Source organism: Coregonus clupeaformis, unplaced genomic scaffold (genome assembly GCF_020615455.1).
Source record: "Coregonus clupeaformis isolate EN_2021a unplaced genomic scaffold, ASM2061545v1 scaf2729, whole genome shotgun sequence".
NCBI classification, from domain to species: Eukaryota; Metazoa; Chordata; class Actinopteri; order Salmoniformes; family Salmonidae; genus Coregonus; species Coregonus clupeaformis.
In genome coordinates, this window is record NW_025536183.1 from 19,242 (window position 1) to 43,251 (window position 24,010).

Genomic DNA, 24,010 nt, shown 5'->3' on the forward strand with positions numbered 1-24,010 from the left:
TGATAAATAAAAGCAGTTGCTCCATGACACAAGAGTACTCTCTAGTGGAACAAAAGCTTACAGCACCTGGTATTCCGAGGCGGTCTCCCATCAAAGTACTAACCAGGCCCAATCCTGCTTAGCTTCCGAGATCAGACGAGATCAGGCATATTCAGGATGGTATGGCCGTAAGCGCAGGAACAACTCTTGGTACACTATATAAAGACATGAACAAAATTTACCAGTGATTCGAATTTCCGTGCAACTTAATGAACCGACTATAAACAAAGGCTGAATGTACTGCCTATATTTTGAGGGAAACACTTTGTCTATTATTTAGTTTGACCAGGGCAGGGCAGCACATACAAACTGCATTTAGTCCAATAAAAATACAGGATATTATTAGGGTGATAAATAAAAGGCAGTTGCTCCATGACACAAGAGCACTCTCTAGTGGAACAAAAAGGTTACAGCACCTGGTATTCACAGGCAGTCTCCCATCCAAGTACTAACCAGGCCCGATCCTGCTTAGCTTCCGAGATCGGACGAGATCAGGCATATTCAGTCTGGTATGGCCGTAAGCACAGAAACAACTCTTGGTACACTATATAAATACATGAACAAAATGTATCAGCGCTTCATATTTCCATTCAACTTAATGAACCAACTAAAAACAAAGGCTGAATGTACTGCCTATATTTTCAGGGAAACGCACTGTCTATTATTTAATTTGATCAGGGCAGGGCAGGGCAGCACATACAAACTGAATTTAGTCCAATTAAAATACATGATATTATTAGGGTGATAAATAAAAGGCAGTTGCTCCATGACACAAGAGCACTCTCTAGTGGAAAAAAAAGCTTACAGCACATGGTATTCCCAGGAGGTCTCCCATCCAGGTACTAACCAGGCCCAATCCTGCTTAGCTTCCGAGATCAGACGAGATCGGGTGTATTTTTATTTATTATTATTATTTTTTTTTAATAACCCATCATAGCTTTACAGCTTATTTTTTTACATATCATAGCTTCATATTTCACATCACATCTTCACAGCTTATTTTTACATATCATAGCTTCATATTTCACATCACATCTTCACATCTCATAGCTTCACAGCTTATTTTTACATATCATAGCTTCATATTTCACATCACATCTTCACATCTCATAGCTTCACAGCTTATTTTTACATATCATAGCTTCATATTTCACATCACATCTTCACATCTCAGCATATAACACAGATTATCAGTCCACGTCATAGCTTCTTACATGCTTTTACAGCAACTGGTATTCCAAGGTGGTCCCCCATCCAAGTACTAACCAGCCCTAAACCTGCTTAGCTTCCGAGATCTGACGAGATCGGGCGTATTCAGGCTGGTATGGCCGTAAGCGAGTGAACAACTCTTGGTACACTATATTTTGAGGGAAACGCACTGCTACATTTGCACACACTGTATATATATTTTCTGTTGTATTTCTGACTTTGTTTTTTTACCCCATATGTAACTCTGTGTTGTTTTTATTGCACTACTTTGCTTTATCTTGGTCGCAGTTGTAAATGAGAACCTGTTCTCAACTGGCTTACCTGGTTAAATAAAGGTGAAATAAAAAAAAATAAAAAAGATATAAAGACATGAACAAAATTTACCTGTGATTCGAATTTCCGTGCAACTTAATGAACCGACTAAAAACAAAGGCTGAATGTACTGCCTATATTTTCAGGGAAACGCTTTGTCTATTATTTAATTTGACCAGGGCAGGGCAGCACATACAAACTGCATTTAGTCCAATAAAATTACATGATATTATTAGGGTGATAAATAAAAGGCAGTTGCTCCATGACACATCTATTTTGAGAGAAACGCACTGTCTATTATTTAAATTGATCAGGGCAGGGCAGCACATACACACTGCATTTAGTCCAATAAAATTACATGATATTATCAGGTTTGATAAATAAAAGGCAGTTGCTCTATGACACATCTATTTTGAGAGAAACGCACTGTCTATTATTTAAATTGATCAGGGCAGGGTTGCACATACAAAATGCATTTAGTCCAATAAAAATACATGATATTGTTAGGGTGATATATACAGTGGGGGAAAAAAGTATTTAGTCAGCCACCAATTGTGCAAGTTCTCCCACTTAAAAAGATGACAGAGGCCTGTAATTTTCATCATAGGTACACGTCAATTATGACAGACAAATTGAGAAAAAAAAATCCAGAAAATCACATTGTAGGATTTTTAATGAATTTATTTGCAAATTGTGGTGGAAAATAAGTATTTGGTCACCTACAAACAAGCAAGATTTCTGGCTCTCACAGACCTGTAACTTATTCTTTAAGAGGCTCCTCTGTCCTCCACTCGTTACCTGTATTAATGGCACCTGTTTGAACTTGTTATCAGTATAAAAGACACCTGTCCACAACCTCAAACAGTCACACTCCAAACTCCACTATGGCCAAGACCAAAGAGCTGTCAAAGGACACCAGAAACAAAATTGTAGACCTGCACCAGGCTGGGAAGACTGAATCTGCAATAGGTAAGCAGCTTGGTTTGAAGAAAATCAACTGTGGGAGGAATTATTAGGAAAAGGAAGACATACAAGACCACTGATAATCTCCCTCGATCTGGGGCTCCACACAAGATCTCACCCCGTGGGGTCAAAATGATCACAAGAACGGTGAGCAAAAATCCCAGAACCACACGGGGGGGACCTAGTGAATAACCTGCAGAGAGCTGGGACCAAAGTAACAAAGCCTACCATCAGTAACACACTACGCCGCCAGGGACTCAAATCCTGCAGTGCCAGACGTGTCCCCCTGCTTAAGCCAGTACATGTCCAGGCCCGTCTGAAGTTTACTAGAGTGCATTTGGATGATCAAGAAGAGGATTGGGAGAATGTCATATGGTCAGATGAAACCAAAATATAACTTTTTGGTAAAAACTCAACTCGTAGTGTTTGGAGGACAAAGAATGCTGAGTTGCATCCATAGAACACCATACCTACTGTGAAGCATGTGGGTGGAAACATCATGCTTTGGGGCTGTTTTTCTGCAAAGTAACCAGGACGACTGATCCGTGTAAAGGAAAGAATGAATGGGGCCATGTATTGTGAGATTTTGAGTGAAAACCTCCTTCCATCAGCAAGGGCATTGAAGATGAAACGTGGCTGGGTCTTTCAGCATGACAATGATCCCAAACACACCGCCCGGGCAACGAAGGAGTGGCTTTGTAAGAAGCATTTCAAGGTCCTGGAGTGGCCTAGCCAGTCTCCAGATCTCAACCCCATAGAAAATCTTTGGAGGGAGTTGAAAGTCTGTGTTGCCCAGCGACAGCCCCAAAACATCACTGCTCTAGAGGAGATCTGCATGGAGGAATGGGCCAAAATACCAGCAACAGTGTGTGAAAACCTTGTGAAGACTTACAGAAAACGTTTGACCTGTGTCATTGCCAACAAAGGGTGTATAACAAAGTATTGAGAAACTTTTGTTATTGACCAAATACTTATTTTCCACCATAATTTGCAAATAAATTCATAAAAAATCCTACAATGTGATTTTCTGGATTTTTTTTCTCATTTTGTCTGTCATAGTTGACGTGTACCTATGATGAAAATTACAGGCCTCTGTCATCTTTTTAAGTGGGAGAACTTGCACAATTGGTGGCTGACTAAATACTTTTTTCCCCACTGTAAAAGGCAGTTGCTCCATGACACAAGAGTACTCTCCAGTGGAACAAAAAGCTTACAGCACCTGGTATTCCCAGGCGGTCTCCCATCCAAGTACTAACCAGGCCCAATCCTGCTTAGCTTCCGAGATCAGACGAGATCAGGCATATTCAGGATGGTATGGCCGTAAGCAAGTAAACAACTCTTGGTACACTATATAAAGACATGAACAAAATTTACCAGCGATTCGAATTTCCGTGCATCTTAATGAACCGACTAAAAACAAAGGCTGAATGTACTGCCTATATTTTGAGGGAAACGCTTTGACTATTATTTAATTTGACCAGGGCAGCACATACAAACTGCATTTAGTCCAATAAAAATACATGATATTATTAGGGTGATAAATAAAAGGCAGTTGCTCCATGACACATCTATTTTGAGAGAAACGCACTGTCTATTATTTAAATTGATCAGGGCAGGGCAGCACATACACACTGCATTTAGTCCAATAAAATTACATGATATTATCAGGTTTGATAAATAAAAGGCAGTTGCTCCATGACACATCTATTTTGAGAGAAACGCACTGTCTATTATTTAAATTGATCAGGGCAGGTCAGCACATACACACTGCATTTAGTCCAATAAAATTACATGATATTATCAGGTTTGATAAATAAAAGGCAGTTGCTCCATGACACATCTATTTTGAGAGAAACGCACTGTCTATTATTTAATTTGATCAGGGCAGGGTTGCACATACAAAATGCATTTAGTCCAATAAAAATACATGATATTGTTAGGGTGATATATACAGTGGGGGAAAAAAGTATTTAGTCAGCCACCAATTGTGCATGTTCTCCCACTTAAAAAGATGACAGAGGCCTGTAATTTTCATCATAGGTACACGTCAATTATGACAGAAAAATTAAAAAAAAAAATCCAGAAAATCACATTGTAGGATTTTTAATGAATTTATTTGCAAATTGTGGTGGAAAATAAGTATTTGGTCACCTACAAACAAGCAAGATTTCTGGCTCTCACAGACCTGTAACTTATTCTTTAAGAGGCTCCTCTGTCCTCCACTCGTTACCTGTATTAATGGCACCTGTTTGAACTTGTTATCAGTATAAAAGACACCTGTCCACAACCTCAAACAGTCACACTCCAAACTCCACTATGGCCAAGACCAAAGAGCTGTCAAAGGACACCAGAAACAAAATTGTAGACCTGCACCAGGCTGGGAAGACTGAATCTGCAATAGGTAAGCAGCTTGGTTTGAAGAAAATCAACTGTGGGAGGAATTATTAGGAAAAGGAAGACATACAAGACCACTGATAATCTCCCTCGATCTGGGGCTCCACACAAGATCTCACCCCGTGGGGTCAAAATGATCACAAGAACGGTGAGCAAAAATCCCAGAACCACACGGGGGGACCTAGTGAATAACCTGCAGAGAGCTGGGACCAAAGTAACAAAGCCTACCATCAGTAACACACTACGCCGCCAGGGACTCAAATCCTGCAGTGCCAGACGTGTCCCCCTGCTTAAGCCAGTACATGTCCAGGCCCGTCTGAAGTTTACTAGAGTGCATTTGGATGATCAAGAAGAGGATTGGGAGAATGTCATATGGTCAGATGAAACCAAAATATAACTTTTTGGTAAAAACTCAACTCGTAGTGTTTGGAGGACAAAGAATGCTGAGTTGCATCCATAGAACACCATACCTACTGTGAAGCATGTGGGTGGAAACATCATGCTTTGGGGCTGTTTTTCTGCAAAGTAACCAGGACGACTGATCCGTGTAAAGGAAAGAATGAATGGGGCCATGTATTGTGAGATTTTGAGTGAAAACCTCCTTCCATCAGCAAGGGCATTGAAGATGAAACGTGGCTGGGTCTTTCAGCATGACAATGATCCCAAACACACCGCCCGGGCAACGAAGGAGTGGCTTTGTAAGAAGCATTTCAAGGTCCTGGAGTGGCCTAGCCAGTCTCCAGATCTCAACCCCATAGAAAATCTTTGGAGGGGAGTTGAAAGTCTGTGTTGCCCAGCGACAGCCCCAAAACATCACTGCTCTAGAGGAGATCTGCATGGAGGAATGGGCCAAAATACCAGCAACAGTGTGTGAAAACCTTGTGAAGACTTACAGAAAACGTTTGACCTGTGTCATTGCCAACAAAGGGTATATAACAAAGTATTGAGAAACTTTTGTTATTGACCAAATACTTATTTTCCACCATATTTTGCAAATAAATTCATAAAAAAATCCTACAATGTGATTTTCTGGATTTTTTTTCTCATTTTGTCTGTCATAGTTGACGTGTACCTATGATGAAAATTACAGGCCTCTGTCATCTTTTTAAGTGGGAGAACTTGCACAATTGGTGGCTGACTAAATACTTTTTTCCCCACTGTAAAAGGCAGTTGCTCCATGACACAAGAGTACTCTCCAGTGGAACAAAAGCTTACAGCACCTGGTATTCCCAGGCGGTCTCCCATCCAAGTACTAACCAGGCCCAATCCTGCTTAGCTTCCGAGATCAGACGAGATCAGGCATATTCAGGATGGTATGGCCGTAAGCAAGTAAACAACTCTTGGTACACTATATAAAGACATTAACAAAATTTACCAGCGATTCGAATTTCCGTGCATCTTAATGAACCGACTAAAAACAAAGGCTGAATGTACTGCCTATATTTTGAGGGAAACGCTTTGACTATTATTTAATTTGACCAGGGCAGCACATAAAAACTGCATTTAGTCCAATAAAAATACATGATATTATTAGGGTGATAAATAAAAGGCAGTTGCTCCATGACACATATATTTTGAGGGAAACGCACTGTCTATTATTTAAATTGATCAGGGCAGGGCAGGGCAGCACATACAAACTGCATTTAGTCCAATAAAATTACATGATATTATTAGGGTGATAAATAAAAGCAGCTGCTCCATGACACAAGAGTACTCTCTAATGGAACAAAAGCTTACAGCCCCTGGTATTCCCAAGCGGTCTCCCATCCAAGTACTAACCAGGCCCGATCCTGCTTAGCTTCCGAGATCTGACAAGATCAGGCATATTCAGGCTGGTATGGCCGTAAGCGTAGGAACAACTCTTGGTACACTATATAAAGACATGAACAAAATGTATCAGTGATTCGTATTTCCATGCAACTTAATGAACCAACTAAAAACAAAGGCTGAATGTACTGCCTATATTTTGAGGGAAACGCACTGTCTATTATTTAATTTGATCAGGTTAGGACAGCACATACAAACTGCATTTAGTCCAATAAAAATACATTTTATATTTAGGGTGATAAATAAAAGGCAGTTGCTCCATGACACAAGAGCACTCTCTAGCGGAACAAAAAGCTTACAGCACCTGGTATTCACAGGCGGTCTCCAATCCAAGTACTAACCAGGCCCAAACCTTCTTAGCTTCCGAGATCAGACGAGATCAGGTGTATTCAGGCTGGTATGGCCGTAAGCGAGTAACCAACTCTTGGTACACTATATAAAGACTTGAACAAAATTTACCAGTGATTCGAATTTCCGTGCAACTTAATGAACCAACTAAAAACAAAGGCTGAATGTACTGCCTATATTTTCAGGGAAACGCACTATATATTATTTAATTTGATCAGGTTAAGACAGCACATACAAACTGCATTTAGTCCAATAAAAATACATGATATTTTTAGGGTGATAAATAAAAGGCAGTTGCTCCATGACACATATATTTTGAGGGATACGCACTGTCTATTATTTAAATTGATAAGGGCAGGGCAGGGCAGCACATACAAACTGCATTTAGTCCAATAAAATTACATGATATTATTAGGGTGATAAATAAAAACGCAGTTGCTCCATGACACAAGAGTACTCTCTAGTGGAACAAAAATCGTACAGCACCTAGTATTCCCAGGATGTCTCCCATCCAAGTACTAACCAGGCCCGATCCTGCTTCGCTTCCGAGATCAGACAAGATCAGGCATATTCAGGCTGGTATGGCCGTAAGGGAGTGAATAACTCTTTGTACACTATATAAAGAAATGAACAAAATGTACCTGTGATTCGAATTTCCATGCAACTTAATGAACCGACTAAAAACAAAGGCTGAATGTACTGCCTATATTTTGAGGGAAACGCTTTGTCTATTATTTAATTTGACCAGGGCAGGGCAGCACATACAAACTGCATTTAGTCCAATAAAAATACTTGATATTATTAGGGTGATAAATAAAAGGCAGTTGCTCCATGACACATATATTTTGAGTGAAACGCACTGTCTATTATTTAAATTGATCTGGGCAGGGCAGGTCAGCACATACAAACTGCATTTAGTCCAATAAAAATACATTTTATTATTAGGGTGATAAATAAAAGGCAGTTGCTCCATGACACATCTATTTTGAGAGAAACGCACTGTCTATTTCATTTGATCAGGGCAGGGCAGAGCAGCACATACAAACTGCATTTAGTCCAATAAAAATACATATTATTAGGGTGATAAATAAAAGGCAGTTGCTCCATGACACATATATTTTGAGTATATTTTGAGCCCCAAAGCATGATGTTTCCACCCCCATGCTTCACAGTAGGTATGGTGTTCATTGGATGCAACTCAGCATTCTTTGTCCTCCAAACACGACGAGTTGAGTTTTTACCAAAAAGTTATATTTTGGTTTTATCTGACCATATGACATTCTCCCAATCCTCTTCTGGATCATCCAAATGCACTCTAGCAAACTTCAGACGGGCCTGGACATGCTGGCTTAAGCAGGGGGACACGTCTGGCACTGCAGGATTTGTGTCCCTTGCGGCGTAGTGTGTTACTGATGGTAGGCTTTGTTACTTTGGTCCCAGCTCTCTGCAGGTCATTCACTAGGTCACCCCGTGTGGTTCTGGGATTTTTGCTCACCGTTCTTGTGATCATTTTGACCCCACGGGGTGAGATCTTGCATGGAGCCCCAGATCGAGGGAGATTATCAGTGGTCTTGTATGTCTTCCATTTCCTAATAATTGCTCCCACAGTTGATTTCTTCAAACCAAGCTGCTTACCTATTGCAGATTCAGTCTTCCCAGCCTGGTGCAGGTCTACAATTTTGTTTCTGGTGTCCTTTGACAGCTCTTTGGTCTTGGCCATAGTGGAGTTTGGAGTGTGACTGTTTGAGGTTGTGGACAGGTGTCTTTTATACTGATAACAAGTTCAAACAGGTGCCATTAATACAGGTAACGAGTGGAGGACAGAGGAGCCTCTTAAAGAAGAAGTTACAGGTCTGTGAGAGCCAGATATCTTGCTTGTTTGTAGGTGACCAAATACTTATTTTCCACCATAATTTGCAAATAAATTCATAAAAAAATCCTACAATGCGATTTTCTGGATTTTTTCTCAATTTGTCTGTCATAGTTGACGTGTACCTATGATGAAAATTACAGGCCTCTATCATCTTTTTAAGTGGGAGAACTTGCAAAATTGGTGGCTGACTTAATACTTTTTTTCCCCACTGTACAAACTGCATTTAGTCCAATAAAATTACATGATATTATTAGTGTGATAAATAAAAGGCAGTTGTTCCATGACACAAGAGTACTCTCTAGGGGAACAAAAAGCTTACAGCAGCTGGTATTCCCAGGTGGTCTCCCATCCAAGTACTAACCTGGCCCGATCCTGCTTAGCTTCCGAGATCGGACGAGATCAGGCATATTCAGGCTGGTATGGCCGTAAGCGGAGGAACAACTTTTGGTACACTATATAAAGACATGAACAAAATGTATCAGTGATTCGTATTTCCGTGCATCTTAATGAACCGACTAAAAACAAAGGCTGAATGTACTGCCTATATTTTGAGGGAAACGCTTTGACTATTATTTAATTTGACCAGGGCAGCACATACAAACTGCATTTAGTCCAATAAAAATACATGATATTATTAGGGTGATAAATAAAAGGCAGTTGCTCCATGACACATATATTTTGAGGGAAACGCACTGTCTATTATTTAAATTGATCAGGGCAGGGCAGGGCAGCACATACAAACTGCAATTAGTCCAATACAATTACATGATATTATTAGGGTGATATATAAAAGGCAGTTGCTCCATGACACAAGAGTACTCTCTAGTGGAACAAAAAGCTTACAGCACCTGGTATTCCCAGGCGGTCTCCCATCCAAGTACTAACCAGACCCGATCCTGCTTAGCTTCCGAGATCGGACAAGATCAGGCATATTCAGGCTGGTATGGCCGTAAGCGCAGAAACAACTCTTGGTACACTATATAAAGACATGAACAAAATGTATCAGTGATTCGTATTTCCATGCAACTTAATGAACCAACTAAAAAGAAAGGCTGAATGTACTGCCTATATTTTGAGGGAAACGCACTGTCTATTATTTAATTTGATCAGGTTAGGACAGCACATACAAACTGCATTTAGTCCAATAAAAATACATTTTATATTTAGGGTGATAAATAAAAGGCAGTTGCTCCATGACACAAGAGCACTCTCTAGCGGAACAAAAGCTTACAGCACCTGGTATTCACAGGCGGTCTCCAATCCAAGTACTAACCAGGCCCAAACCTTCTTAGCTTCCGAGATCAGACGAGATCAGGTGTATTCAGGCTGGTATGGCCGTAAGCGAGTAACCAACTCTTGGTACACTATATAAAGACTTGAACAAAATTTACCAGTGATTCGAATTTCCGTGCAACTTAATGAACCAACTAAAAACAAAGGCTGAATGTACTGCCTATATTTTCAGGGAAACGCACTATATATTATTTAATTTGATCAGGTTAAGACAGCACATACAAACTGCATTTAGTCCAATAAAAATACATGATATTTTTAGGGTGATAAATAAAAGGCAGTTGCTCCATGACACATATATTTTGAGGGATACGCACTGTCTATTATTTAAATTGATAAGGGCAGGGCAGGGCAGCACATACAAACTGCATTTAGTCCAATAAAATTACATGATATTATTAGGGTGATAAATAAAACGCAGTTGCTCCATGACACAAGAGTACTCTCTAGTGGAACAAAAATCGTACAGCACCTAGTATTCCCAGGATGTCTCCCATCCAAGTACTAACCAGGCCCGATCCTGCTTCGCTTCCGAGATCAGACAAGATCAGGCATATTCAGGCTGGTATGGCCGTAAGGGAGTGAATAACTCTTTGTACACTATATAAAGAAATGAACAAAATGTACCTGTGATTCGAATTTCCATGCAACTTAATGAACCGACTAAAAACAAAGGCTGAATGTACTGCCTATATTTTGAGGGAAACGCTTTGACTATTATTTAATTTGACCAGGGCAGCACATACAAACTGCATTTAGTCCAATAAAAATACTTGATATTATTAGGGTGATAAATATAAAGGCAGTTGCTCCATGACACATATATTTTGAGTGAAACGCACTGTCTATTATTTAAATTGATCTGGGCAGGGCAGGTCAGCACATACAAACTGCATTTAGTCCAATAAAAATACATTTTATTATTAGGGTGATAAATAAAAGGCAGTTGCTCCATGACACATCTATTTTGAGAGAAACGCACTGTCTATTTCATTTGATCAGGGCAGGGCAGAGCAGCACATACAAACTGCATTTAGTCCAATAAAAATACATATTATTAGGGTGATAAATAAAAGGCAGTTGCTCCATGACACATATATTTTGAGTATATTTTGAGCCCCAAAGCATGATGTTTCCACCCCCATGCTTCACAGTAGGTATGGTGTTCATTGGATGCAACTCAGCATTCTTTGTCCTCCAAACACGACGAGTTGAGTTTTTACCAAAAAAGTTATATTTTGGTTTTATCTGACCATATGACATTCTCCCAATCCTCTTCTGGATCATCCAAATGCACTCTAGCAAACTTCAGACGGGCCTGGACATGCTGGCTTAAGCAGGGGGGACACGTCTGGCACTGCAGGATTTGTGTCCCTTGCGGCGTAGTGTGTTACTGATGGTAGGCTTTGTTACTTTGGTCCCAGCTCTCTGCAGGTCATTCACTAGGTCACCCCGTGTGGTTCTGGGATTTTTGCTCACCGTTCTTGTGATCATTTTGACCCACGGGGTGAGATCTTGCATGGAGCCCCAGATCGAGGGAGATTATCAGTGGTCTTGTATGTCTTCCATTTCCTAATAATTGCTCCCACAGTTGATTTCTTCAAACCAAGCTGCTTACCTATTGCAGATTCAGTCTTCCCAGCCTGGTGCAGGTCTACAATTTTGTTTCTGGTGTCCTTTGACAGCTCTTTGGTCTTGGCCATAGTGGAGTTTGGAGTGTGACTGTTTGAGGTTGTGGACAGGTGTCTTTTATACTGATAACAAGTTCAAACAGGTGCCATTAATACAGGTAACGAGTGGAGGACAGAGGAGCCTCTTAAAGAAGAAGTTACAGGTCTGTGAGAGCCAGATATCTTGCTTGTTTGTAGGTGACCAAATACTTATTTTCCACCATAATTTACAAATAAATTCATAAAAAAATCCTACAATGCGATTTTCTGGATTTTTCTCAATTTGTCTGTCATAGTTGACGTGTACCTATGATGAAAATTACAGGCCTCTATCATCTTTTTTAAGTGGGAGAACTTGCAAAATTGGTGGCTGACTTAATACTTTTTTTCCCCACTGTACAAACTGCATTTAGTCCAATAAAATTACATGATATTATTAGTGTGATAAATAAAAGGCAGTTGCTCCATGACACAAGAGTACTCTCTAGGGGAACAAAAAGCTTACAGCAGCTGGTATTCCCAGGTGGTCTCCCATCCAAGTACTAACCTGGCCCGATCCTGCTTAGCTTCCGAGATCGGACGAGATCAGGCATATTCAGGCTGGTATGGCCGTAAGCGGAGGAACAACTTTTGGTACACTATATAAAGACATGAACAAAATGTATCAGTGATTCGTATTTCCATGCAACTTAATGAACCGACTAAAAACAAAGGCTGAATGTACTGCCTATATTTTCAGGGAAATGCACTGTCTATTATTTAATTTGATCATGTTAGGACAGCACATACAAACTGCATTTAGTCCAATAAAAATACATGATATTATTAGGGTGATAAATAAAAGGCAGTTGATGATGATGAAATATTACATCCCAGATGGCATCTGCCATAGCCAAGGGGTGGAAATATAAACAATATGCAGGTTCTTTTAAATGTGTTGTTTATTTTAAAGTGCAGATACCCAAAACTGAAATTTAAGTTGAACATATAAATATATTACAAAATTACAGATGTACATTTAAAAAAAGGGGTTTAAGGATATTTTGAGTCCCATCAGCTATTGGTGATTTCGTGCTGACTGGCCTAGCTGTCAAGCCATTCCAAAATCTTATCCTTCTCCACCAAAATATTTTCTTGACATCCCATAGTCAAACAACAGTTCTTCCTGCACCGTAATGTCTCGTTGGGCAATGAAAAGGATGACGTTCCACACTTTGCCATCCTCTTCAAGTTGCTGAAGCTGAGCTTTAATGTTGCTTCTCTTTCTGGAGTGGTTGATCCTCCGTCCAATTGTGTCCTTCTCTGGGTGGCAAGGGCAGGGCACAGTCTTGGCATCTATGCAGCACGTTTTCCCTGATACATCCCTGTAGAAATATAGGTACCCCATCTCGTCTTCATCTGTTGCTGCCAAAAGCTCTTTCCCCTGCTTCCCTGAGAGTGGGAGACCGTGGTAGTCACAGACGACTTCCCCTTCAGCAAATTTCCGTGTTGTCATGACCTTTCTTCCTTTGACAGGGTCATTGGAAATGTACAATCCTCTCCACTTCTGGGACTTCACCAGTTTCATAATTGCTTTGTTTTCATTTTTTGTGTCAATGTTGGTTGAAGGTTGCCAGTAACGAAGGACATCCTCCACCTTCACTTTGTTCTTCTCCCAGTTCTGCCGTTTAATGTATTTCTCTGCTTTTCTGGCAGAGGGTTCTCTTCTGGGGAAGTGAGCTGTAACAATGCAAAGACAAAAATACATGTGTTATTATTAATGTCATTTACTCAATAGCAGAAGCCCTTATCCAGGACTACTTCAATCAATCAATTTTATTTTATATAGCCCTTCTTACATCAGCTAATATCTCGAAGTGCTGTACAGAAACCCAGCCTAAAACCCCAAACAGCTAGTAATGCAGGTGTAGAAGCACGGTGGCTAGGAAAAACTCCCTAGAAAGGCGAAAACCTAGGAAGAAACCTAGAGAGGAACCAGGCTATGAGGGGTGGCCAGTCCTCTTCTGGCTGTGCCGGGTGAAGATTATAACAGAACCATGCCAAGATGTTCAAAAATGTTCATAAGTGACAAGCATGGTCAAATAATAAATCAGGAATAAATCTCAGTTGGCTTTTCATAGCCGATCATTAAGAGTTGAAAACAGCAGGTCTGGGACAGGTAGGGGTTTCGTAACCGCAGGCAGAACAGTTGAAACTGGAATAGCAGCAAGGCCAGGCGGACTGGGGACAGCAAGGTGTCATCATGCCCGGTAGTCCTGACGTATGGTCCTAGGGCTCAGGTTCTCAGAGAGAAAGAGAGAACGAGAGAATTAGAGAGAGCATACTTAAATTCACACAGGACACTGGATAAGACAGGAGAAGTACTCCAGGTATAACCAACTAACCCCAGCCCCCCGACACATAAACTACTGCAGCATAAATACTGGAGGCTGAGACAGGAGCGGTCCGGAGACACTGTGGCCCCATCCGAAGAAACCCCGGACAGGGCCAAACAGGAAGGATATAACCCCACCCACTCTGCCAAAGCACAGCCCCCGCACCACTAGAGGGATATCCTCAACCACCAACTTACAATCCTGAGACAAGGCCGAGTATAGCCCACAGAGGTCTCCACCACAGCACAAACCAAGGGGGGCGCCAACCCAGACAGGAAGATCACGTCAGTAACTCAACCCACTCAAGTGACGCACCCCTCCCAGGGACGGCATGAAAGAGCACCAGCAAGCCAGTGACTCAGCCCCTGCAACAGGGTTAGAGGCAGAGAACCCCAGTGGAGAGGGGAACCGGCCTGGCAGAGACAGCAAGGGCTGTTCGTTGCTCCAGAGCCTTTCCGTTCACCTTCACACTCCTGGGCCAGACTACACTCAATCATATGACCTACTGAAGAGATAAGTCTTCAGTAAAGACTTAAAGGTTGAGACCGAGTCTGCGTCTCTCACATGGGTAGGCAGACTGTTCCATAAAAATGGAGATCTATAGGAGAAAGCCCTGCCTCCCGCTGTTTGCTTAGAAATTCTAGGGACAATTAGGAGGCCTGCGTCTTGTGACCGTAGCGTACGTATTGGTATGTACGGCAGGACCAACTCGGAAAGATAGGTAGGAGCAAGCCCATGTAACGCTTTATAGGTTAACAGTAAAACCTTGAAATCAGCCCTTGCCTTAACAGGAAGCCAGTGTAGGGAAGCTAGCACTGGAGTAATATGATCAAATTTCTTGGTTCTAGTCAGGATTCTAGCAGCCGTATTTAGCACTAACTGAAGTTTATTTAGTGCTTTATCCGGGTAGCCGGAAAATAGAGCATTGCAGTAGTCTAACCTAGAAGTAACAAATGCATGGATTAATTTTTCTGCATCATTTTTGGACAGAAAATTTCTGATTTTTGCAATGTTACGTAGATGGAAAAAAGCTGTCCTTGAAACAGTCTTGATATGTTCGTCAAAAGAGAGATCAGGGTCAAGAGTAACGCCGAGGTCCTTCACAGTTTTATTTGAGACGACTTTACAACCATCAAGATGAATTGTCAGATTTAACAGAAGATCTCTTTGTTTCTTGGGACCTAGAACAAGCATCTCTGTTTTGTCCGAGTTTAAAAGTAAAAAGTTCAGCCATCCACTTCCTTATGTCTGAAACACAGGCTTCTAGCGAGGGCAATTTTGGGGCTTCACCATGTTTCATTGAAATGTACAGCTGTGTGTCATCCGCATAGCAGTGAAAGTTAACATTATGTTTTCGAATAACATGCCCAAGAGGTAAAATATATAGTGAAAACAATAGTGGTCCTAAAACGGAACCTTGAGGAACACCGAAATGTACAGTTGATTTGTCGGAGGACAGACCATTCACAGAGACAAACTGATATCTTTCCGACAGGTAAGATCTAAACCAGGCCAGAACTTGTCCGTGTAGACCAATTTGGGTTTCCAGTCTCTCCAAAAGAATGTGGTGATCGATGGTGTCAAAGGCAGCACTAAGGTCTAGTAGCACGAGGACAGATGCAGAGCCTCGGTCTGACGCCATTAAAAGGTCATTTACCACCTTCACAAGTGCAGTCTCAGTGCTATGATGGGGTCTAAAACCAGACTGAAGCATTTCGTATACATTGTTTGTCTTCAGAAAGGCAGTGAGTTGCTGCGCAACAGCTTTTTCTAAAATTTTTGAGAGGAATGGAAGATTCGATATAGGCCGATAGTTTTTTATATTTTCCGGGTCAAGGTTTGGCTTTTTCAAGAGAGGCTTTATCACTGCCACTTTTAGTGAGTTTGGTACACATCCGGTGGATAGAGAGCTGTTTATTATGTTCAACATAGGAGGGCCAAGCACAGGAAGCAGCTCCTTCAGCAGTTTAGTAGGAATAGGATCCAGTATGCAGCTTGAAGGTTTAGAGGCCATGATTATTTTCATCATTGTGTCAAGAGATATAGTACTAAAACACTTAAGTGTCTCTCCCAATCCCAGGCCCTCGCAGAGCTGTGCAGATCCAGGACAGCTAAGCCCTGGAGGAATACGCAGATTCAAAGAGGAGTCCGTAATTTGCTTTCTAATGGTCATGATCTTTTCCTCAAATAAGTTCATGAATTTATTACTGCTGAAGTGAAAGTCATCCTCTCTTGGGGAATGCTGCTTTTTAGTTAGCTTTGCAACAGTATCAAAAATAAATTTTGGATTATTCTTATTTTCCTCGATTAAGTTGGAAAAGTAGGATGATCGAGCAGCAGTGAGGGCTCTTCGGTACTGCACGGTACTGTCTTTCCAAGCTAGTCGGAAGACTTCCAGTTTGGTGTGGCGCCATTTCCGTTCCAATTTCCTGGAAGCTTGCTTCAAAGCTCGGGTATTTTCTGTATACCAGGGAGCTAGTTTCTTATGACAAATGTTTTTCGTTTTTAGGGGTGCAACTGCATCTAGGGTATTGCGCAAGGTTAAATTGAGTTCCTCAGTTAAGTGGTTAACTGATTTTTGTCCTCTGACGTCCTTGGGTAGGCAGAAGGAGTCTGGAAGGGCATCAAGGAATTTTTGTGTTGTCTGAGAATTTATAGCACGACTTTTGATGCTCCTTGGTTGGGGTCTGAGCAGATTATTTGTTGCGATTGCAAACGTAATAAAATGGTGGTCCGATAGTCCAGGATTTTGTGGAAAAACATTAAGATCTACAACATTTATTCCATGGGACAAAACTAGGTCCAGAGTATGACTGTGGCAGTGAGTAGGTCCAGAGACATGTTGGACAAAACCCACTGAGTCGATGATGGCTCCGAAAGACTTTTGGAGTGGGTCTGTGGACTTCTCCATGTGAATATTAAAATCACCAAAAATTAGAATATGATCTGCTATGACTACAAGGTCTGATAGGAATTCAGGAAACTCAGAGAGGAACGCTGTATATGGCCCAGGAGGCCTGTAAACAGTAGCTATAAAAAGTGATTGAGTAGGCTGCATAGATTTCATGACTAGAAGCTCAAAAGATGAAAACGCCATTTTTTTTTGGGTAAATTGAAATTTGCTATCGTAAATGTTAGCAACACCTCCGCCCTTGCGGGATGCACAGGGAATATGGTCACTAGTGTAACCAGGAGGTGAGGCCTCATTTAACACAGCAAATTCATCAGGCTTAAGCCATGTTTCAGTCAGGCCAATCACATCAAGATTATGATCAGTGATTAGTTCATTGACTATGACTGCCTTTGAAGTGAGGGATCTAACATTAAGTAACCCTATTTTGAGATGTGAGGTATCACGATCTCTTTCAATAATGGCAGGAATGGAGGAGGTCTTTATCCTAATAAGATTGCTAGGGTGAACACCGCCATGTTTAGTTTTGCCCAACCTAGGTCGAGGCACAGACACAGTCTCAATGGGTATGGCTGAGCTGACTACACTGACTATGCTATTGGCAGACTCCACTAAGCTGGCAGGTTGGCTAACAGCCTGCTGCCTGGCCTGCACCCTATTTCACTGTGGGGCTAGAGGAGTTAGAGCCCTATCTATGTTGGTAGATAAGAGGAGAGCACCCCTCCAGCTAGGATGGAGTCCGTCACTCCTCAGCAGGTCAGGCTTGGTCCTGTTTGTGGGTGAGTCCCAGAAAGAGGGCCAATTATCCACAAATGTTATCTTTTGGGAGGGGCAGAAAACAGTTTTCAACCAGCGATTGAGTGCTGAGACTCTGCTGTAGAGCTCGTCACTTCCCCTAACTGGGAGGGGGCCAGAGACAATTACTCGATGCCGACACATCTTTCTAGCTAATTTACACACTGAAGCTATGTTGCACTTGGTGACCTCTGACTGTTTCATCCTAACATCGTTGGTGCCAACGTGGATAACAATATCTCTATACTCTCTACACTCGCCAGTTTTAGCTTTAGCCAGCACCATCTTTAGATTAGCCTTAACGTCGGTAGCCCTGCCCCTGGTAAACAGTGTATGATCGCTGGGTGATTCGTTTTAAGTCTAATACTGCGGGTAATGGAGTCGCCAATGACTAGGGTTTTCAATTTGTCAGAGCTAATGGTGGGAGCCTTCGGCATCTCAGACCCCGTGAACGGGAGGAGTAGAGACAAGAGAAGACTCAGACTCAGACTCCGACTCGCTACATAATGGGGAAAACCGGTTGAAGGTTTCTGTCGGCTGAATGAGCGACACCGGTTGAGCATTCCAACAGTATTTCCCTCCAGAAGCCATGAGAAAGTTGTCCGGCTGCGGGGACTGTGCGGGGGATTTATACTAACGTTACTGTCTGTACTTACTGGTGGCACAGACGCTGTTTCTTCCTTTCCTACACTGAAATTACCCTTGCCTAACGATTGCGTCTGAAGCTGGGCTTGTAGCACAGCTATTCTCGCCGTAAAGGCGATCGTTCTCCTGTATATTATGAGTACAGCGACTGCAATTAGAAGACATCATGTTAATGTTACTACTTAGCTTCGGCTGTTGAAGATGTTGACGAACCATGTCCAGATAAAGCGTCCGGAGTGAAAAAGTTGAATAAGGGAAAAAAGTTGCGATGGAAAAATGGAAAATAAAGTAAAATTGGCAGCTAAAACGCACAGGAAAATGACTCTTCTGTCTCGGGATAAAACGTCCGGGGTGAAAAAGTTTAACGAAAAAAGATGAGTGAGGACAAAACTAAAAAGTTGGTAAATTTGTTGAACACAGAGATTGATTAAACGTTTATTAAAAGTAAAACGTGAATAGTTTGGCAGGTAGCCAAGTAGCAACAAACAGCACAGCAGCACGGAGACAATGCGGAAGCGAGACGGAAGTCACGTGTCAGGTAGCAGTGGTGTTGTGACAAGCTACTTAGTCGTAGTTATGTGACTAAATCAAGTACATTCTCGTAATACCTAATATGTTAAAATTGTATTTTAGCTGCATTTTACCGATCACATAATCCCGTCTCATTTTCTCTTGCTGGTTTCTCCACTTGTCAAAGCAGTATCTCTCATGCCTTCCTGCAATCAGTAGTCTGTCCTTCTTTTTGATTGATTGTCCATCAATTGTGACAGGGAAGCTTTGATAGAAGAGGTTCAAGGCCTGTGCCTCATCCAACGTTTGGCTGCTGGACAATGCTCCTGTTCTACAACTTGTTCTTGCGGAGGAGGGGCCTGCAGTCTCATTACTTGAAAAAGGGAAAATAACAAAAACGTGTTAGCCATATGTAACAACTTTACAAGACATTGTAAAGGGTCATTTATATAATGAGTATAAATACTTACAGAGTCACTGGACATGGCAACTTTGGAGATCAGCTTCATTCCCATGCAGGCATTGAGTGGTGTCTTCATGCGGTAGTGCCTGTCAGCTGTAGCAGTTGTATGGGCCAAGTAGTCAGCAACAAGTGCCTTCTCTGCATCCGTGAAGTTGGCTTTGGTATGCGTCTCAAAGATTCGCCTTGCTACCTGGCTGGTGATGTTGGGGGAGTTTGTATCTGATGAAAGAACAAGATAAAACAGTTTTGGTTTTAGAAAACTGTACTGTCATAAAAGTATTGTGTAATGATAAAAAAACAGTGTTGTTCTTAACAGTGTTCGACTTACTTGGCATGAAACCTTTGTAGGTCATTGGAAGGGTTGTAGATGGCTCTTCCAACTGTGGAAATGAAGAATCTCTCATCTTCTTCCACGTCATCACATTTTTTAAGAAAAGCTGGTCGAACATGTCGGTAGTACGTATCCAACCACTGAAAATTTAGACCAAAAAAAACATATTTACCAGGTTTGTATTAAATCAATCTCATTCACAATAACCAGATTGTGGTAAATATACTTACTGCATCTTCCTCCTCGTCTAACGAAACGGTTGCCACCTGCTGTGTCGCTGTCTTGTGTTGCTTAACACCGATGACAGTCCATTTCTCACCATTTGGCAAGATGCACTCCTTCCTTGAGAGCCATTCGTTCAGCTACAATAGGAAATGTGACATATCAATAAAACATATGCCAAAAAAGCAAATACGATTCAACATTATAGCAATTAAAATGACATTAGTTAACTTACGGTCATATTTTTACAACTCTAGCCCTTTGGAGATGTTTCAGCATGAGCAGAGACTCCAGGTAGTACAGCATGAGCAGTTGTTCAGGTTCAACCAAAGATTCTTCACTCTTGGCCTTCCCAACGACACCCAGAAAGTCTTTCTTGGCCACCTCCAAGACTGCCACACATTCTTTCGGTGTCTTTGCAACTGTCATCATCTGTGTGTACCTGCAGAAAAACAATAATACGTTAATGATTTGAACAACAACACACACTTAAAATGTTAACTACATTTCCGTGAGGATCAATTTTAAATATATACACCTTTTCCCGGTAATTTCATGAGACACCTGCTTGCTCATGGACTTCTGTAAGTCATTCAGGCAGTCCTGGAAATGCTTGCATTGCTCATACAAGCTCCTTTCTGTCTGGATGAGGTTTGTTGACGTCGTGATGTAGCGAAGAAACCTCATCAGATTCTTCATGTAGTTTGCAATTGTTTGCTTCTTCTGTCCAATGTTTGCAAGCTTGGTAAAAAAGGACCTGCTTTGCTCCAATTTATTGACAAAATCCAGGGAAGGTTTGGTGGAGTCCATGTAAAACAAAAACCTAGACACATTTGCAACCTGTACATGAAAATGAAAATAATGTTAGTTGCATAGTTAATAACTACTTTGTAATTAAGTAATTCTCATTAAAATATTTCAACAGTTAAATTAAAGTAAAATTGCTGTACATACCTCCTGTTTGAAATTGGGAATGTTGTGGTCATCACGGAGATATTTGCAAATCCAGCCAGCAGATCACAATCCAGAGGGTGCTTTTGGTACAAACCACTCATTTGCATTGCCTTTCTCAGTTTGTTGTCACATGACTGGTTCATTGGTCTGGAAAACATTTGGTATCCAGATTAGAATCAATAAAATACATCCATGTTCACTTATATACACTTATGTGTAGTAGTTGTTTATGAGATTATTTATATTTACTTACGGTTGGTACAAGGCAGACTTGTCATCCTCCGTGTTGTTGTCTGATTCAGCATCTGCATCTTCAGTTGGTGTCAACACATGAGCCACTTCCACTTGGCTGAAATATCATACAGATAAACAAAAACAATTATATTATATTACAATCAAACATAATTGGACAACAGTTATAATGAGTTGAAATATGATGTAACTTGCATATATATTATTTTATCAGTGTAAGAAATAGCTTACACAGGTGCTTGTTTGACTTCTGGCTTGTTCTTAACAATATGACCCGTTTCTTCAAGCTTCTGGATCAGGAGTTGGAGTCTGTCTTGTTGTATAACAATACAGCTCAGTAAGCTGTAGTCAAAGATCCTGCCTTTGCAAAGATGCTCTATCATGGAATCTCGGGCAGCGGCGACTTCTTGAACAATCTCTTGTTTTGTTTTTAACTTCATGCACACTCTGCTGAGGTGTCGAGAGAGGGTGTCCTGGTTCTTCAAGCAAAATCTGCAGACAAGAGGGATCCTTCTTTGTTTTCTGTAAGACAGTAAATGCACAGTAAGTACATGTAATGAAGTTACTAGCAGTATGTCAATACTTACACACCTATTATTACTGGTGCTAGCAGAGCTACTGCTAACATTAATAACAGCAACGTTACTGTGGTTTAATTGTGTTTCTGGCCTCAAAGCTTCTAATGCTCTCACACAAAAGCACCTCAAATTTAGGTCATGCTTCATTTTGGGCATACTACTAACATTAATAACAGCAACATACTAACAGTAATATACATGGAATAATTATAGAGGTACATTACCTTGAACCAGTTGCATTTGCAGATGCCATCTTGCTGAAAAATGAAGGAAGTAATAACACAATCGCGAAGAAATCTCTGCAGAATAAGGAAAAAAGCAATAATCCAAAATATCAGCTCCCAGAAGGAAAGAGTGTTGTCGTTGCTCTCAGTTGAATTCTCTTTTCTGAAGTGGAGTATATACTGTTGCCTTGGTCAGTATATATACACACAATCAGATTGGCCCAACCCCATTCCACAATAAAATATTCCATTCAGGCTAGATTTACGCATACGCAAATGAGATGGCTCATTCAGCTTCACACCTCACAATACCTCTGGAGGTCAGATTTCAACCCTGCAGGGTAAACACCGTGCTTTACATTTAACAGACACTCTTACCCAGGCTGACTTAAAGTTAATGGATGCATATATTTTTTGTGTAATTATTTTTTTCATACCTTCCCCCAGTGGGAATCGAACCCACAACTCTTTCATTGCAAACACCATGCTCTACCAACTGAGCTACATCCATGCCACAATTCAGACTACTGCCCATAATAATTCCTATCTAAACCTTTCGGCTTGTGAAAGGTTTAACAATAAATCTTATGTCAAATTCCATTGTAACTAATTGCCATGGGAAAGCAGTCAAGTCAGCCATCCCATTGATAAATTCATCAAAAACAGTCAAAGGACAGAACATTTTAAATGTATTTCTACAGTAGAGTATCCCTGTTACGAACCCCGTGGCTTTAAACGTCTAGGGTGGATGGACATGAGACCCGTAACATAATCCATGCAAATTAGGATGATGACATGGAACAGTGAGAACGAAAAACTACGCGACAACCATAAACTACCGTCAAACATAAAATGTTTGTGTGAACACACGGTAAAGGTTTGGGAAAAAGGGCTGAGCAGGAACCAAGAAATGAAACAATAGTGTAAAAAAAACCTAAACTGATATTGCCTGCCTCAAGAACCGCTAAGCTACTGCTAATCATACAAAAGTACAGGGGGTGGTCCGCTCAGGTCTAACTAGTGTGTTTAGACAGATTTCTTCCTACGGGTAATGTACGCCCAAGTGCAGCTAGCTTAAACTCCCCTTTTCCCAGAAACACACACAGTTACCAAACAGAGTGATCAGCAAATTAGTGAGTACACAATACACCACAGTATCCATACTCACATAGGGAAAATAGTCTCTAACAAAGTTACCAAACAGAGTAACCAGCAACTTGGTGAGTAAACAAAAAACAGGACACCACAGTATCCATACTCACATACGGAAAATAGTCTTCTTCTCAACAAACACAACTGACTGTTTTTTATACAATGTGATGTGTGATTGAAAAACCAGAAACAGTTGGTGCAATGCAGAGGAATGTTCACTGATTGGTCCACCTTAGCAATCAGCAGACACCTCAACGACCACCAATCAGGAACATGCAGGACACCTGTTATTAGGGCAGAAGGAGAGGAAACACAAAAAGACACAGGATACCTGTATCCGTAACAATCCCAGTAGTGGACTTTATTAGTTAAAGCCATAGTGTACATTTTTGTAACAGGAATGGAATTGACTGAATGATGAATTGATTTAATGGTAAAAGACTGAATTTGACTGTGAGCTGACAGCAAGGGAGGAGTTGGAGGTGTGTTTTAGTGGGAGGATTGTGTTGTGGAAATAGAATGTATTTGACTAGAGGCTGACAGGCAGAGGAAGGGTGGAGGGAGTGTGTCACACCCTGGCTATGGGACTCTAGTTGTTGAGCCAGGGTGTGTTTGTTCTATGTGGTGTGTTTCTATGTTGGGGGTTCTGGTTTGTTGTTTTCTATGTTTG

General features: G+C 41.1%; 1 long non-coding RNA gene, 9 other non-coding genes and 4 pseudogenes across 10 annotated transcripts; all 14 read right to left on the reverse strand.

Moving 5' to 3' along the window:
* Positions 1–54: 54 nt before the first annotated feature.
* LOC121561033 lies at positions 55–173 on the reverse strand. Its single transcript, XR_005999086.1, has one exon. It is a non-coding gene; the product is annotated as a 5S ribosomal RNA (ribosomal RNA).
* Positions 174–443: 270 nt separating this feature from the next.
* LOC121561016 lies at positions 444–562 on the reverse strand (annotated as a pseudogene).
* A 694-nt stretch (positions 563–1,256) lies between these two features.
* Positions 1,257–1,375, reverse strand: LOC121561009 (annotated as a pseudogene).
* A 2,355-nt stretch (positions 1,376–3,730) lies between these two features.
* Positions 3,731–3,849, reverse strand: LOC121561065. The gene has a single exon (XR_005999107.1). It is a non-coding gene; the product is annotated as a 5S ribosomal RNA (ribosomal RNA).
* A 2,276-nt stretch (positions 3,850–6,125) lies between these two features.
* Positions 6,126–6,244, reverse strand: LOC121561076. The gene has a single exon (XR_005999118.1). It is a non-coding gene; the product is annotated as a 5S ribosomal RNA (ribosomal RNA).
* Positions 6,245–6,647: 403 nt separating this feature from the next.
* On the reverse strand, positions 6,648–6,766 carry LOC121561082. The gene has a single exon (XR_005999123.2). It is a non-coding gene; the product is annotated as a 5S ribosomal RNA (ribosomal RNA).
* A 270-nt stretch (positions 6,767–7,036) lies between these two features.
* On the reverse strand, positions 7,037–7,155 carry LOC121561067. The gene has a single exon (XR_005999109.1). It is a non-coding gene; the product is annotated as a 5S ribosomal RNA (ribosomal RNA).
* A 411-nt stretch (positions 7,156–7,566) lies between these two features.
* Positions 7,567–7,685, reverse strand: LOC121561035 (annotated as a pseudogene).
* A 1,592-nt stretch (positions 7,686–9,277) lies between these two features.
* LOC121561069 lies at positions 9,278–9,396 on the reverse strand. The gene has a single exon (XR_005999111.1). It is a non-coding gene; the product is annotated as a 5S ribosomal RNA (ribosomal RNA).
* Positions 9,397–9,801: 405 nt separating this feature from the next.
* Positions 9,802–9,920, reverse strand: LOC121561083. The gene has a single exon (XR_005999124.1). It is a non-coding gene; the product is annotated as a 5S ribosomal RNA (ribosomal RNA).
* A 269-nt stretch (positions 9,921–10,189) lies between these two features.
* LOC121561068 lies at positions 10,190–10,308 on the reverse strand. Its single transcript, XR_005999110.1, has one exon. It is a non-coding gene; the product is annotated as a 5S ribosomal RNA (ribosomal RNA).
* Positions 10,309–10,718: 410 nt separating this feature from the next.
* LOC121561036 lies at positions 10,719–10,837 on the reverse strand (annotated as a pseudogene).
* Positions 10,838–12,426: 1,589 nt separating this feature from the next.
* LOC121561070 lies at positions 12,427–12,545 on the reverse strand. Its single transcript, XR_005999112.1, has one exon. It is a non-coding gene; the product is annotated as a 5S ribosomal RNA (ribosomal RNA).
* An 8,652-nt stretch (positions 12,546–21,197) lies between these two features.
* On the reverse strand, positions 21,198–21,952 carry LOC123489078. The gene is made up of 3 exons (XR_006660421.1): positions 21,618–21,952; positions 21,388–21,483; positions 21,198–21,281 (listed from the first exon to the last, which is right to left on the reverse strand). It is a non-coding gene; the product is annotated as an uncharacterized LOC123489078 (long non-coding RNA).
* Positions 21,953–24,010: the final 2,058 nt, after the last annotated feature.